This window comes from Balaenoptera ricei, chromosome 21, assembly GCF_028023285.1.
Source record: "Balaenoptera ricei isolate mBalRic1 chromosome 21, mBalRic1.hap2, whole genome shotgun sequence".
Classification (NCBI taxonomy): domain Eukaryota; kingdom Metazoa; phylum Chordata; class Mammalia; order Artiodactyla; family Balaenopteridae; genus Balaenoptera; species Balaenoptera ricei.
The window spans coordinates 2,857,856-2,873,147 of NC_082659.1; positions in this window are offsets into that span (position 1 = coordinate 2,857,856).

The window sequence follows — 15,292 nt, forward strand, 5'->3', positions numbered from 1 at the left end:
TTGTTACTACTCTGAAAATCAGGGTTGGTATAAATGGTCTTTTAATATATTCTGTAATAATTTTCAGTTGGTAAAAAAGGATATAACCTGTTAAACTTCTTTTAAAAGTTGGCTTTCAAAGACTTGGTAACATAATGGTATGAGTTAATTACATGCTTGCATCTAAAACTGGACCAAGTAATGAATGTGTATTAGAAATAATGGGGCCCCCATTAACCATAATTATTTAAATATTTGTTAATATTTACTTGGAAAGAGACCAACAATGCAGAAGGGAAGGGTAGAGTAGGACCACTGGGGTCAGTATGCTCTTAATATGTTGTCCCTAGAAATTCGCCTTTGGCCCTAAACTTTCATATCCCCCCTGACCACAATAAAACCTAGCTCTTTGTTGGACACACTATTCAGAAGACTCTTCCATATGCCTCAGACAGCTAAGGAAAGCATGCGTCACCTTTTATTCATTGTACAGAGGAATTTAAGCAACAGAGTATAAGGAAGAAGAAGAAAAAAAAAAAGCTTGTAACATTGCCTGGCACAGAGCAAGCAGACCTGAGATGTCTTGAGGTAAATTCAATTTTCTACATTTTCAGTAATATTTAGAATCCCAGAGAAACAGTACCATTTGTAGGTTGGCATCCCAGGAACCTGCCTAACTAACCCACAATCTAGTCCTTCTCTACCTGGATCTTTTCACAAAGAAGCAGGAGATTAGATGTATTCTATATGCAGGTGACACTAGTTATGGCTATAAATTGGAAGTGATGGTGAAAATTCTGTTAAGTAATCTTAGCTAATTTTACAGAAAAGGTACTTTCCCCACTTTAAATTTACAAATGTTAAACAAATTGTCCAAATTCACATAGCTATTTATTAGTATAGAAATGGGATTAAAACCCAAGTATGTCTGAATCCATGGCCCACGCTCTTAAAGAGTCTACTGATGCCGAATGCTTTAAGAAATAGCAGCTATTGTCATCTAAATCTTGCCCTCAGATAAACTATTCAGAATAAATACCATTTCTCAAAATTTAGAACTGGTTTATAGCTAAAACCCCTACAGAGCAAGCTACCATATTCAGTTAACTAAATATGCACTTTTTTTCCCCAACTCAACTTCTGTTGAAAAGTTCACCAGAAATTATGTTGCTTAATGCTGGATGTTCTATGGGTATACTCCTTTTATGTGACTGAAGTATTTTCTGTAACTTGTTTTAAAATTATTTAAACACTTCAACTGTGATCTAGTACCTAGATTTGACCATTCAAACTTGAAATAATGTACATCCTATATTATTTGCTGAGGAAAACCTTGAACCTGATTACAAGTGTTCTTATATGATTATGATTTGTTATTATTAGAGTATTTATTAAATTCTTATGTGCCTGGGACTCTGCTAGATTCTGAATAGATGTGGGCAAATAAAATACTTTTATTCTCCATAGAAAGCTTATATAGGAGGCAATGATACATGAATAACACATAAAAATGAATAATAATTATAAAAAGTAATATGAAGAAAATTTTAAAATATCAGTAATTTAGAATCATAATGTAGAGGAACCAACTCATAAAGGAGGTCAGGTGACGGAAATCTGACATAGTTACATTTCGGCCACCACTGAAAGATGAGAAGAAGCTATTATATCAAGAAGCATAGGAAGAGCATCCCAGGTAGAAGTAACAGGCTTTGGAATATTCTGAAGTGGGAAAACCTTCCAGCAAATGAAAGAAGTTCAGTGTGACTATAGTAGGCTGGACAAAAAGACATATCCCAAGGCTAGATAATGGCCAGATCTGTGGGGCTTTATATTTAGATAAGAGATATAAGTGTATTCATTTAACGCATTGTTAGAACAGCTATTGAGAAACAGGCAGTCTTAGAACTGAGAGAAAATATGTAAAATTGACGTGGCCTTGCTCTTGTGGGCTTGATGCAATGGGAACGTTACATATCAACTAAGTAATCATACAGTCACTATAAAATGGCCATGTCAGAATTTCTCTGAAAGACCGATGTTTGGTGCTATAAGAGCTGGGAGAGAGATTTGCCAAGTGGGAGAGATCACAAAGGCTCCTTAGAAGAGGTGAAGCTTCAGGGCTACAGGATAAGTAGTGAACAGAAAAAGGGAATATTGGGAAACACAAGCTCTAGTATAAGTGACATGGCGAATAATATTTGGGAGAAGATGACTTCTTTTAACGTATGTGGAGAATAGTTAGAGCAGGACCAAGAACTGATGTGGGTGATCAATTATTGAACGCTTACCATAGCCCAGGTGAAAAGGAACAATGGCCATAACGAGGATGCTGGCAATGCAATAGGAAGAAATGGATAATTCTGAGGTACACCGAGCAGGTAAAAAGCCTGACTTACTGATTCATGTGGGATGTCAACAAGAGATGACAAGCTATAAAGAAATCTCCTCATGAAAGGAATAATAAATCTGTTGCTACTGGGAATCCCAGAAGCCAAAGCCTCAAACTTGGTGGCCACGGCTCAAGCACTTAAATGCTGCTAGAGCTCTCCTCACCTAACTCTAAGACTCCCGGGCTCGGATGAATTGGTCATGGAATGAGTTAGATTGACACTAAGTTACCCGCCAACCTCAAGGAAATTTCCGTGCAAGGAGGTACACTATAAAACACCACAAAATCCCCAACACAGAGGCACATCCCTTTTAGGTATTAATTTGGTTCTGAGAGATCTTAGGCTTACCTAAAGAAATGAGATCCTCTATTTTCAAAGAATTGAGCACACCATCTTCAAGAATAACTGGATTTTATATCTAAGAACTGTGGTCCAGGAAGCTGTAGTTATTTATAAAAATGGCCAAATTTTACTCAGATAACCTAGAATTACAATGGCCATTATGGGGAGAGTTCCAACTAGACAAAATGCAGAAGCATCTAAAAGCTTTCAAAATCCCAAAATAGCTTTATTGAAAGATTCATGAACGGATAATGAAAAATTAAAGACATAAGAGGAACCTACAACAAGACTGTGACACTGGGCTTCCCTGGTGGCACAGTGCTTGAGAATCCGCCTGCCAATGCAGGGGACACGGGTTCGAGCCCTGGTCCTGGAAAATCCCACATGCCACGGAGCAACTACGCCCGTGTGCCACAACTACTGAGCCAGCGAGCCACAACTACTGAGCCTGCGAGCCACAACTACTGAAGCCCACGCATCTAGAGCCCGTGCTCTGCAACAGGAGAAGCCACCACAATGGGAAGCCCACGCACCGCAACAAAGAGCATCCCCAGCTCGCCGCAACTAGAGAAAGCCCGCGCACAGCAACAAAGACCCAACGTTGCCAAAAGGAAAAAGAAAAAAGACGGTGATACTGATGTGCCTCCCACCACTCCCTTTTATCCTCCTTCACCCTAGTACTCAGTCTACTAATCCTCCATCTCAATTGCTTTTCCACTCTAAATAGACCACAAGACTGTTCCACAAAAGTCCACCAAGTTAGTGGCTTTACATATGCCCCCATATCCGCCCTCATAGGAGGGCCCCCCATGGGCTACTCCCAGGCTTGACAGGACTCCAAGGGATTCTCCGGTAAAGTGCCACCAGTTATTCCCTTAAAGGGCCAAGGGAAATTAAAATTAAAATTAATGAAAAATCTTGCCAAATTCTGATAGATACTGGAGCTACACTTTCTACTTTAGGCCCCCTTTACTAAGGACCCTGCAGATGGGATCCTGGGAAAACTGGCAGAAGCCAGCCAAGAGTGAGAATTCTTACCCGAGTCAGCTCTCCTGGGTCTCTGTCTGTAGTGCTCGGTCAAAAGGGTAAAATGAAATTTCACGTCGTCCCTTTCTTTACAAATTCTGGCTCAGTAGTTATTGATCCTTTCTCTCCCAGGATAGACAGGTATTTGCTTTCTTGTTTGTTTTGTTTTGTGTCCTGAGAACTCGGCTTGGCAACCGTGAGGTCAGGGACCTCAAAATTAAAGCCGGATCGAAATGAGGGTCTCACTTCATTTGCATGTAGCTCAGGTCCTGTGACTGCCGCAGCTCTCAGAGGAATCGTCTGAGTCTTTCTTTCTTTTGGTTGTCTTTGAAAGAGGCCATGGATCTTGGCACGGTAGTATCTTTTACACCTTCTTTGAGGACGACTCCTCTTGTATCCAAGGGGTTTTTAAGTACTGCCGGGAATACTTACCGTTTGTCCCAGCTGAAACCTGACAAGATACTTAGCAGGATTTTTTTTTTTTAAGTAGCCCTGTGGTCAGAAGTTGGCCAGATTAGAAGCTGATACTCAGAGCCTGTTAGGAACTTTCTTAGGCCTTCTCCTCAAAGCTAAATAAAACTATAAACCCAGAGGTAAAGAAAAACATTCCAAAGACAAATGACCCTAAATCTAGAACGTGGGGATCTTTGGGTTTCATCTTAGTTGAAGATCTTCTCCCTGATATAAAGAAGCAATTGAAGATAACATAGTTGGATGGGTGTGTCAGTGCCTTGATAGCATTCAGGTTGCAACCCAATTCTTTGAGGAATTAAAAACAGCTGTTCTGTAAATTGAAGCCAGGTCTTAGAAGGAAAAAGTAGGGGAAAGATTATTTGGAAACCAGACAAAAAAGGTTGCTTGATCACCTAGATTGTCTTCTCTCATCATTTTTTAACAGTGGTGAGGGTAAATATTTGAAGAAAGTATCCAACGGACATCTCAAATGGCAAAATTGAGGGTGAAGTGAATTGCATACTCATTTTAACAAACAATTAAGGGCAGAAATCTACATATTTACCCTAATTTGGAAAGAGTGGACCTTAAATAACCAGCTTAACTGCTGGTACCCACTCTCCATTCCAAATTCCAGGTGATGTCCAGGGACTGTGGACTCTGGCCTTTTCCCTCTTCTTTTTGGTTTATTACTTTACCAGCCCCCTAGGTGGCAGCAATAAATAATTGCATAATTAGACCTTGGCATTGGCCTCACTTTTTCTGTTTGTTCCATAATAATTTCTGGGTTTACATATTAACACTATGGTACAGTTGGCACAGTTATTTAAGATAACTCATGAGTAAAAGTAGCACTCTTTTTTTTTTTCTTGGAGATTTCTAGGGACAGATGTATGGATTGAATAATTCCTGGGATAAGTATTCCTCCAGATACTCTTAGGATCATTACTGAGTTAAGTTCACTCATCTGATGGGGCCTAAACTCAGCCATGTTCATGCAGCCTCTTCGCCTCATGACCAAGTAACTGCTTTGCTGTGATTAGTCATCACTGGAGAACACAGAAGTCTATAAAATTTCTTACTCCAAAATACCTTCATTCACAGTGGAGAGTGAGAGTTTTATCAGTTTCCGGTTCCACTCAAATGCAAGTCTTGGAGTTTTCCCTTTCTAATTACCGCTGACCTGCAGGTGTCAAAAAACACCCAAAACACAAAAATGCCACACTCTGACCAACCCCTCTCCTCCACCCCCAGGAATCCACTCTCAGAGAATATCAAAGGTGAGTTATAAAAGCGGTTAACAGAGGTCCACCATCTCTTAGTTACAAATACAGTTGAAACAGCTTTTTGGAGAAATTCTTATAGTCTCTGCAATGATATTGACTTTTCTTTCTGGCAGCAACGTGATGCTGGTCCCAGCTGGTGCTTGGGTCTATAGTGACAACTCATTTACCTCCTAAGTGGTTCTACCAGGGCTTCTCTTTCCCTGCTGACCAGCCTCCCTCACCTCCCACCTTCTTCAAGTTCAAGTATTATCTCCACCCTGCTCCCCTCTCTAACCTCAGTGGTCGTGGCACAAAGGATCATTTGACTTCTATTCTTTTTAGTTATGCAATAATCTACTACTTAGGGCTTCCTTTTGGATTTTACAAATTCAATTTGGAAGACATTTAAAACAAAAAAGGAACACCAGCTATTCTTTTCTCTATGCTTTCTCCAAAAGAAAACTGGTTCTCCTCAATACAGTGAGATGTATCAAACTGGCTAGGAAAAAAACCGGGTACTAATAAGAGTAATAGGGATGGTCACAAATGTTACCATTTAGACTTATTGCTGCATAAAATATTATTCATTCACCAATTACTCTAGCTCTCAGTATGAGGACACATGGGACACGTACTGCTTGGACCTAACACCCAGGGTCAGGAACTTAATGCTACTTTTGAGTTTTTAATGCACTGAAGCAACACCATTAGGCTATCAGAAACATCAGGGTAAAATGTGTGGCCCATCCGTAGCAGTAGGAAGGCAGAAATGACATTCCCAAGAGGAATGTTTAATATACGCTATAAAATAAGAGCCCCAGAGGGGGTGAGTGGCTCCACTGGTTGATCTGAGGCTCACTTTACAATATGAAGTGACTTTATATTGTTCTGTTCTAGCTCCTAGTCTCCATATCCAGAGGAAGTAAACAATTCCACTCAAGAGCCAAATATAATATCTTCATATAATTACATTAATGGCTGTCTGATGATTCATTCTGCAAACATACCAAGAATTAACAACTGCTTTTGAACTTTCAACCTGATTCCATGTTGTAATTCTTAATTACGTAGACATCTTTTAAGCTTTATTCTGAAACAATGTTTATATTCATATAATAGCCATATATCATAATACAATAACATAATATAATATTATGTTCATTTACACTCTTATTATTTTCTTAAAATATAAGAATATTATAAATCCTAACCCCTCTTTAAACAGAATGAACTGTATTTTTATTTAAAGGTAGAAATATCTGGTATTTCAATGAGGGCTTAGTAGACTCAAGAGGATTTTTAGTTGCTGCCCATCATCTAATTTGAGGTTTCTAATCTTTGAATCTCACAGTTAACTTCTAGAAAACAAAATTACTTTTGAATAGGTTTTAAATTTCAAAGACTTCAAGAAAATAGGAGCCCAATAAAGATCTACCAGTGGGTCAAAAGGAAGCTTATCATGATTAAAATATCATTTTAAGTTACCGTAGGAGAGATTAAACCACACTTATGATTATAGTATTAGAACCTTTTAAAGATAATGAAAAAGAAAAAAAACCTTTTAAAAAAAGTTTAATATATTATTAGAAGTGGAATTATTTCATATGAATGAAACATTTAAATGCTCTTACTAAATAACATTTTATAAACCAAAGAAGTAAATGATCAGCAGAAGAGTATCAGAATACAGTTGCATTAACAATAACAATAAAACTGAAATAATAAAGTAAAATACAATATAGCAAAGTAATTTCTTTACATCTGCTATATTAACAGTTAATACCTATTATCTATGGTGTGATCTGCTAATTATTCTATAGTTTATTCTTTTCTTAACTGAGCTGTGTTGTGGAATCCAAAGGAAACAAAAGCCAATTATATTTCTCTCAGAAAGTTTCAAAGTTCTAAACAAGTTTCTTCTACTTGGCTTCTACGTGAACCTAAGAATCCAACAAGGCGACCTGAACAGAAGAAAGATGAGTCAAATTCTCAGTCATTTTCCTGCGGAGTCAGAACAACAAGCAATGTAGAACAAAAATAATCAGAATTAGATGACCTGATTTTATATCTGTAATTTATTTACCCATAAACAATATGTAACTGAATGCTAGTCATCTTTTTTTCAGTCACCCTCACCTATTTCCTTCCTCCTCCAAAGCCCTCCCCTCTGGCAACCACCTATTGGTTCTCTGTATCTATGACTTTGTTTCTGTTTTGTTATGTTTGTTCATTTGTTTTGGTTTTTAGATTCCACACATAAGTGAAACCGTACAGTAGTTATCTTTCTCTGAGTGACTTATTTCACTAAGCATGATACCCTCCAGGTCCATCCATGTTGTTACAAATGGCAGAATTTCATTACTTTTTATGACTGAGTACTATTCCATTATATATATATATATATATATATATATATATATATGTATGTATGTATGTATATATATATATATATGTATGTATGTATGTATGTATGTATACCACATCTTCTTTATCCATGCGATGGACACTGGAATACTAGTTGTCTTTTAAACACTATGCTTACTTCTGCTATAGACAGAATGAGCAAGTAGGTGCGTAAGTGGAGTAAATGTTCTGTAACATAGATGACAGGTGTCAGACTGCAAAGTTCTGATTTTAAGAGAAAAAGACCCTTGATATAGCCAGTCCTCATTATTCATGGATTCCATATTTGTGAAATTCACTTACTCTCTAAAATTTGCCTGTGTTCCCCAAATCAGTATTTTGGGCACTTTCATAGTCATTTGTGGGTCTGTACAGAGTGGAAAAAAAATTGAATCATTCAGCATGCATTCTGCCAGCTGAGATCAAACCAGGTGAAGCTTTGCATTCTTGTTTCAGCTTTCCTACTGGAAACAAGTAATCTTTTCATGGTCTTTTGAGTGCTACGTTTTTCATATTCATGTGCTTTTTATTGATGATTTCACTCTTTAAAAAGGCCCCCAAGCATCATGCTGAAGTGCTGTCTAGTGTTCCTGAGCACAAGACAGCCCTGACGTGCCTTATAGAGATAATACATTTATTAGATAAGCGTTGTTTGGGAATGAATCATAGGGCTGTTTGCCATGAGTTTAATATTAATGAATTAACAGTAATATTAAATTAGGTGTCTTTAAACTTGAACACAAATAAAACAATGCTATATATTGATCAGTTGATGGAAAATGTAGCGACCAGAAGCTTATAGGAACCTAACCCTGTATTTCCCCTGAAAGCAGTGGTTCAGTATTTACTGATTCAGTGTTTGCAGCAACTTTATAGAACATAATTTCCATGAATAACAAGTATCAACTGCACATGGGTATATTAGTTTGCTAGGGATGCCATAACAAAGTGACACAGATTGGGTGGCTTAAAAACAGAAATTAATTTTTTCACAATCAGGAAGTCCAAGATCAAGATGTCAGCAGGTTTGGTTTCTCCTGAGACCCATCTGCTTGGCTTACAGATGGCTGCCCTCTTGTGTCCTCACACGGGCTTGCGTCTGTGTGTATCATCTTTGGTGTCTCTTTGTGTGTCCAAATTTCCTCTTCCTATAAGGACACCAGTAGACTAGATGAGGATCCTCCCTAATGGCGTCATTTTAGTTTAATCACTTCTTTTAAAGGCCCTTTCTCCAAATACAGTCACATTCTAAGGTATTGGGGGTTAGGGCTTCAATATATGGATATTAGAGGGGACACAATTTAACCCATAACATTGGGTATCCAGCATAAGGTAATTATACACATAGTTTTCTTTTCTCTTTTTTTTCTGTTTGAGAAAGTTCTGGTGATATTTTCTTACAGATATATTATTATTTCAAAGGAATTATTTTATTAAAAATTCTAATTCTTGACTGCATGTCTATAAGTGTCTGAATTCCCACATCCTGAGAATAGAGCTCTAGGATAAGAATTCTCATATTTATTTATGTTTTATGAACAAAATTGAAATTAGAATATTTAAACTATAGTTTTGTTTCTAAGTCTTTTGCATAATTTCTGCTTTAGTAAACTTTTATATATTCAAGACCAGGGTATGGGCATTAAAGGCAGTGTTCCAAAAAATAACATTGTTATTTTTTGATAACAAGTCTTTGATCCTTGATTTCTTCCTTCAAATTTCTAGGCTCTCAGCCCACATAACTCTTTAGTAAACTGGCTCACAGATCTTAAATTAGCTTATACGTTCTCTTGCAGGCATTTCGGCTTTCAAAATATATTACAAATCCCGACCCAACCTCTTGAGCTTAACTTCAGCTCAACGTGGTATTCTTCAAAGAGTAGTTGAGTTTGACATCATTTCCTTCTAAATATTGTGGCCAATTACTATTATAATTTTTAAGTTAATGGTTGGAATCTTGAACAGAGTGGACTTTATTTTTTTCTCAGAACCCCTAGGGTTACAATTATATTTGACTTGTATTTATAGGTTTTAAAATTGTGCCATATCTCAAGAAAGTCAGGTTAAAATTTCTCAAATTTTTAGAAGAGCGGAAGTTATACCATAGAATATTGAGCCATAGAAAGTCTTTCTCTACTAAGCTTATTCCCTGGATGATGCTCAAATACTTTGATTTTTTATTGTTAAGAACCAAGTTCATGTTCCCTATGGTGTGCCAAAAGGATTTGCTATTTTAATCTTTGCGTCAAATCTCAATCTATGTCAACTTGATTCTGTAATTTTATCTTGGGACATAACGTACAAATAGGATGAGCAACTATTATATGCCAGATATTCATTCCAAAGGAGCTCCTGGTCCATTCTGGTATTTTTTAACATGCTAGGTGTCCTATTGTGGGAATATAAAAGCCCTCACCAGGACATTTACTGTATTTGTACTCACTGAGAAAAGAGACAATGCCATTGATTAAATTTTCTATTTAAAAAAAAAAACAAAACACATTTCATTGTCTTTGCATATTTGATAACAACCTAAGACATTCTCTGGTAAACATTTAATATGTTTTACCTTTTAATGCTTTTTAAATTGTCTTTTAAAATTAATATTTTTAGACCATCTTATAGTGATTTAGCTTGATTTTCTTTCTTAGTTGTATAATAATTCCACTTATTCTATTCACTTTGGTTAAGTGTTATCTAACTTTCCATTATCTTAAATTTGTAATCAAGGAGATAAACTATGTATTTAATATAATATAATAAAATCATTTGGTTTGGAAATGGGAAATGACTCCTTGTTCACTCTAAAACCTTTTAAAAATATATTAAATGCCAATGAGTCAGATGCACACAACTCTTTGTAAATTTTAAATCATTTACATATATTTGTCCTTATGATATTGTGCCAAACTCACAATTTTCTTACACATAAGAAAGTAAAAAGTGTTATTGCATAATGAGCAAATATTAATTGATGCTTAGAAAAGCTTCTGCTGTAGTATTCCTGCTTTATATTCCAAGTCCTTAATCTTTTCCTTTTCTTTTTTAACATTTATAACAAATATTTAACACTCTAAGGTTAAAAAAATTAATCTAATTGGTAATACTATAACCACATATATTGATGTAAATAGGCAAAGAGGTTTCACATGTATCAGTGAATTAACCCTCGAAATCCAGTGAAATCTATTCAATAAATCATAAAGTGGCTGAGAAAAGTTAGACTTTACTCCAAATCACATAATTTATTGTGTGGCATGGGAATTTTTACTGGAGTTTTCAGAGTAACAAGGAGATAGAGATATCTCACCAGTGTTTTATTTACATTTTAATCACCCCTTAGCCCAGTACAACCAATTGAGCAGGGTACAGATTTACTCTTTTTTCTGATTCATCTCCTAGCAAGCAGGACATAAGTGCATTGCATAGCCTAGATTTTCTCAACGCCAGGACCAGTTGTTTTCATATAGTCCTGGTATCAGTTCACCAGCCAGATAACGCACTGTTCTCTAATTCAAATTCTAGTACCCCAAACATTCTATATATGGTTAGGAAAGTCCTTTCAGGGATCTGGGCATATGCATTAATGCTGTTTCACAAGACTCTTGCAAAGACCTGGACTTTTGCTGTTAAAAATAGGCAGTATCGGGCTTCCCTGGTGGCGCAGTGGTTGAGAGTCTGCCTGCCAATGCAGGGGACACGGGTTCGAGCCCTGGTCTGGGAGGATCCCACATGCCATGGAGCGGCTGGGCCCGTGGGTCACAACTACTGAGCCTGCGCGTCTGAAGCCTGTGCTCCGCAACAAGAGAGGCCACGATAGTGAGAGGCCCGCGCACCGCGATGAGGAGTGGCCCCCGCTTGCCGCAACTGGAGAGAGCCCTTGCACAGAAACGAAGACCCAACACAGTCAAAAAATAATAATAAATAAATAAATAAAATAAACTGAAAAAAAAAAAATAGGCAGTATCGGCAGTAATTTAAGGGGGTTTTTGTTGACTTTTTTATGTTATTTTTTTAAAATCAATTTAACCTATCTTTCTCCATTTAACAATTAGTGCGAACTATTGTTTTACTAAACTAATCAATGAGAAACTGTTTCCACTGAGGCAAACTACCTCTTTACAGTAGATTTTATCCCTGATATAAAAGTCAATATTTTACATATTTCCTTTTAATCTCATCAACAGTCCCTAATATATTATCCTAACTTAATCTTGTACAAAAAAGTATATTATATGAATCAACTAAGAAATCTGGATGTATCCCCCTGTTATTCTGATATTGATATATAAAACACTAGTGTAATCAAACTGAGTCTATAAAATGTTTCAGCTTAATCTTATAATTGTTTACCGGACCCTTATTATAGCTCATGATAACTAGAATGTCATTCACTAGCTAGCAGCTAACATAGGGGAAAATCCACCAAAATAAAGATTTCAGAATTTTGTTAGATATGGTATTTGTCTTGTTAAATAACAATATCAATCATATAAAGGTATGAATTAAATGTTTCTAATGATTATAAATAGACTCTCATACATAATCAATGGTTAAGTAATAACCTGGCTTCAATTTATACAATTTACTTTATAAGGAAGCTTACATAGTTTCCTTCACATTGTTGTAAAAATATAGTTTACCTGAGATCCATGTTTACATATTTAGTACTTAATTATGTCAAGGAATGTATTTTTAGATGATATAATAAAATGGAGCAAATATTTTCAGATGAAAATAAAAAGTGACATTGGGTCCTCTCTACACCCTGCTAGTGATTCAGATACCCATGGATCCAATTATTTAAGCTGCCCTGAGGAAAAGGAAGCCTTTGAATAACTCAGAGTGATTTCTTTGCTTTAGAAATCACTCCTTCACTCTTCTAAATACTACTTAAAACATTCTATGTCTTTAACCTTTAAAACCTTATAAAGCCGAATTATCTCACATCTAAGATTCTTTGATTTTATAAATTCTCAGGAAAGATGTGTCAATGCCCAGTACTACAAAAAAAATTGGCATTTATTTAGAAGGTTAAATGACTTTTTCTCTTAGAGCTTAGAGGTGCAGTATTTTAACACTTATGGTCTTTACAAAATAAGATATTCAAGTGACTGTAATGATCCCATGACATTCTGTGTAAAAGGAGATTGGAGCACACTTCAATTTCACTATATTTGACCTATTTTTATTTAAATATGCTATTATTTTTGCTATTAAAAATGTTTGCTCAAGATCCATATATTGGCTTTGTCAAAAAATTATTTATTTATTTGACTTTAGATAAAATAATTCTAATGTTTATATACAATCTGTAATGCAGTTTTCCCTCATGTAAAATGAGACTAATAGCAGTCTCATAACATAACATAACTTAACTCATGGTATTGTGGAACTTCAATGGATTACTAAAATTAAAGCACTTAAAACAGTGCCTAGCACACAGTAAGAACTATGTAGGGTTAACTTTTATCATCATCATCACTGTCATTTTCATTAACATTGTTATGATTTTCTTTCATTTTTGAAAATACTCCCACAAAATGAAAATGGTGCAATAGAGTGTTCATCTAATTTCATGGTTATGGTATCCAAACCGTATCTGCCCCTTTTTCCTCCCACCCCTTCCTCTCTTTCATGCATCTCTGTCCTATTTGTCATAGTCTAACGAGGTTAAAAAAGTAGGAAAAATATTTCAGATAAACTACAAGATTCCCGTTTATGTGTGTTCATTCTATTTATCTTTTCCCTCTGAACTCCCTTAGCTTTTTACTTATGTCTGAAAGGTATCTGTTATGTCTGGATTTTAAGAGAATCCCATCTATCACAGTTCCCTAGGTGGACTCTCCAGTGTCTATCCTTAACAGATATATTTGGAGAATGGCTTTGATGAGATCAATACCTCCTCCCTTTTGATAATCACAAATTCCACAAGTCTGAAGATGCATGGGGATGAGTATATACTGAATTGTCAAATATACCAACACGTCTATCAAATTTATAGTGACCTTTCTTTGTAAGATTTACCAATGAGATTTTTTTTCTTGCTTTTGATAAGCTTCCTGTTCCATTGCTCCCATTTATTGTTCTAAATTATGCTATATATAGTTTTTATCACTCATTTGACTGTTTATTCACTCATTCATTTATTCACTTATTCATTTATTGAATAAATATTAGTTAAGTCCTGGCACTGGGAAGAGAGTGATATGCAAGATAATACATAGTGTTTGAGCTCATGATTCACCTCATGTGAAAAAAATAAAATAAAATGAAGACAGAAAAAATTGTAAAACTAGAAAATAAGTAAGCACCATAAAATAGCAATGTCTTATGAGATTATATAATGGGAAAGTCTAATTTGGTAGGAAAGCAGAGAATGCTTCTCTGTGGACACGATAGTTAAGCTGGAACCACAATATTGAGTAGAAGTTAGCCCAACAGAGAATGATGGAACAATAATCCTTGACTAAGGAATAGAATGTGTGAAAGGTTTCCAAGTCATGAAGTTCCAATTGTTTTCGGTAAATGGAAAGCTAGTGTGTGATGAAAACGAACAAAATGGAGAAGGTTGCTTTTGATAAAATTGGAGAAGTCAGCCACGGTCAGCTCCAAACCTGATAGCATATGACCTTGATTCTTCTTTCATGATGCAAATGTCAACAACAAATTGACACTTGCCACTGGCACTTGCCAACTACCTCTACAAGGATTAAATCATGTGCTCTGCAGCTGCTGACTTTCAACGTCCCCTGAAAGGAGTTCAGGGTGGAGAGTAGAAATGAGGCCCCCTGTGATCTGGGGAAAACTGGCAGAACAGGCCTTCAGAGAGTTAGACACTTTCAGGAGCTGATTTTATGAGCCCAATTCTTGTATCTTCTCATATCTAGAAAAGCACTAAAATCCATGGCGACGACTGCTCCTCAAGATTAGCAGAAAAATTCTGCAAAAAAAAATATGTGCTCGAATGTATGTACTCCCTGTGCACCAAAACACATATACACTGACCTTCCCCCCACCTCTTTGGAGCAGTTTCTCAGAGCTATCTGAAATGCTGTCTCCTGGGCTATGGTCCTCATTTTGCCCCAAATAAAACTTAACTCGCAACTCTCACATTGTGCCTTTTTTAAAGTCGACACAAAAAAAAGCTGTCAGGTGTGAAACCCCTCAACTTTCTACAACATATAAATTCAAACATATCATTATTATTTACTTCTGGTCTCAAAGGACAAAGCACCTCTCTCTGTTCAAGACTAAGTCATTGTCTGGGACTGGCTTAATCATTTCCCTTAGCTCATTTTTATTTCCTCAAGTCTTTCTTTTTAACATGCTTCTTTATCTAAATATTTTGATCTCAAAAAAAAAAAAAAAAAAGAGACAGAGAGAGAAAAGTTTGTAGAGGACCACTGGCTTTGAAACAATTTGCATTTG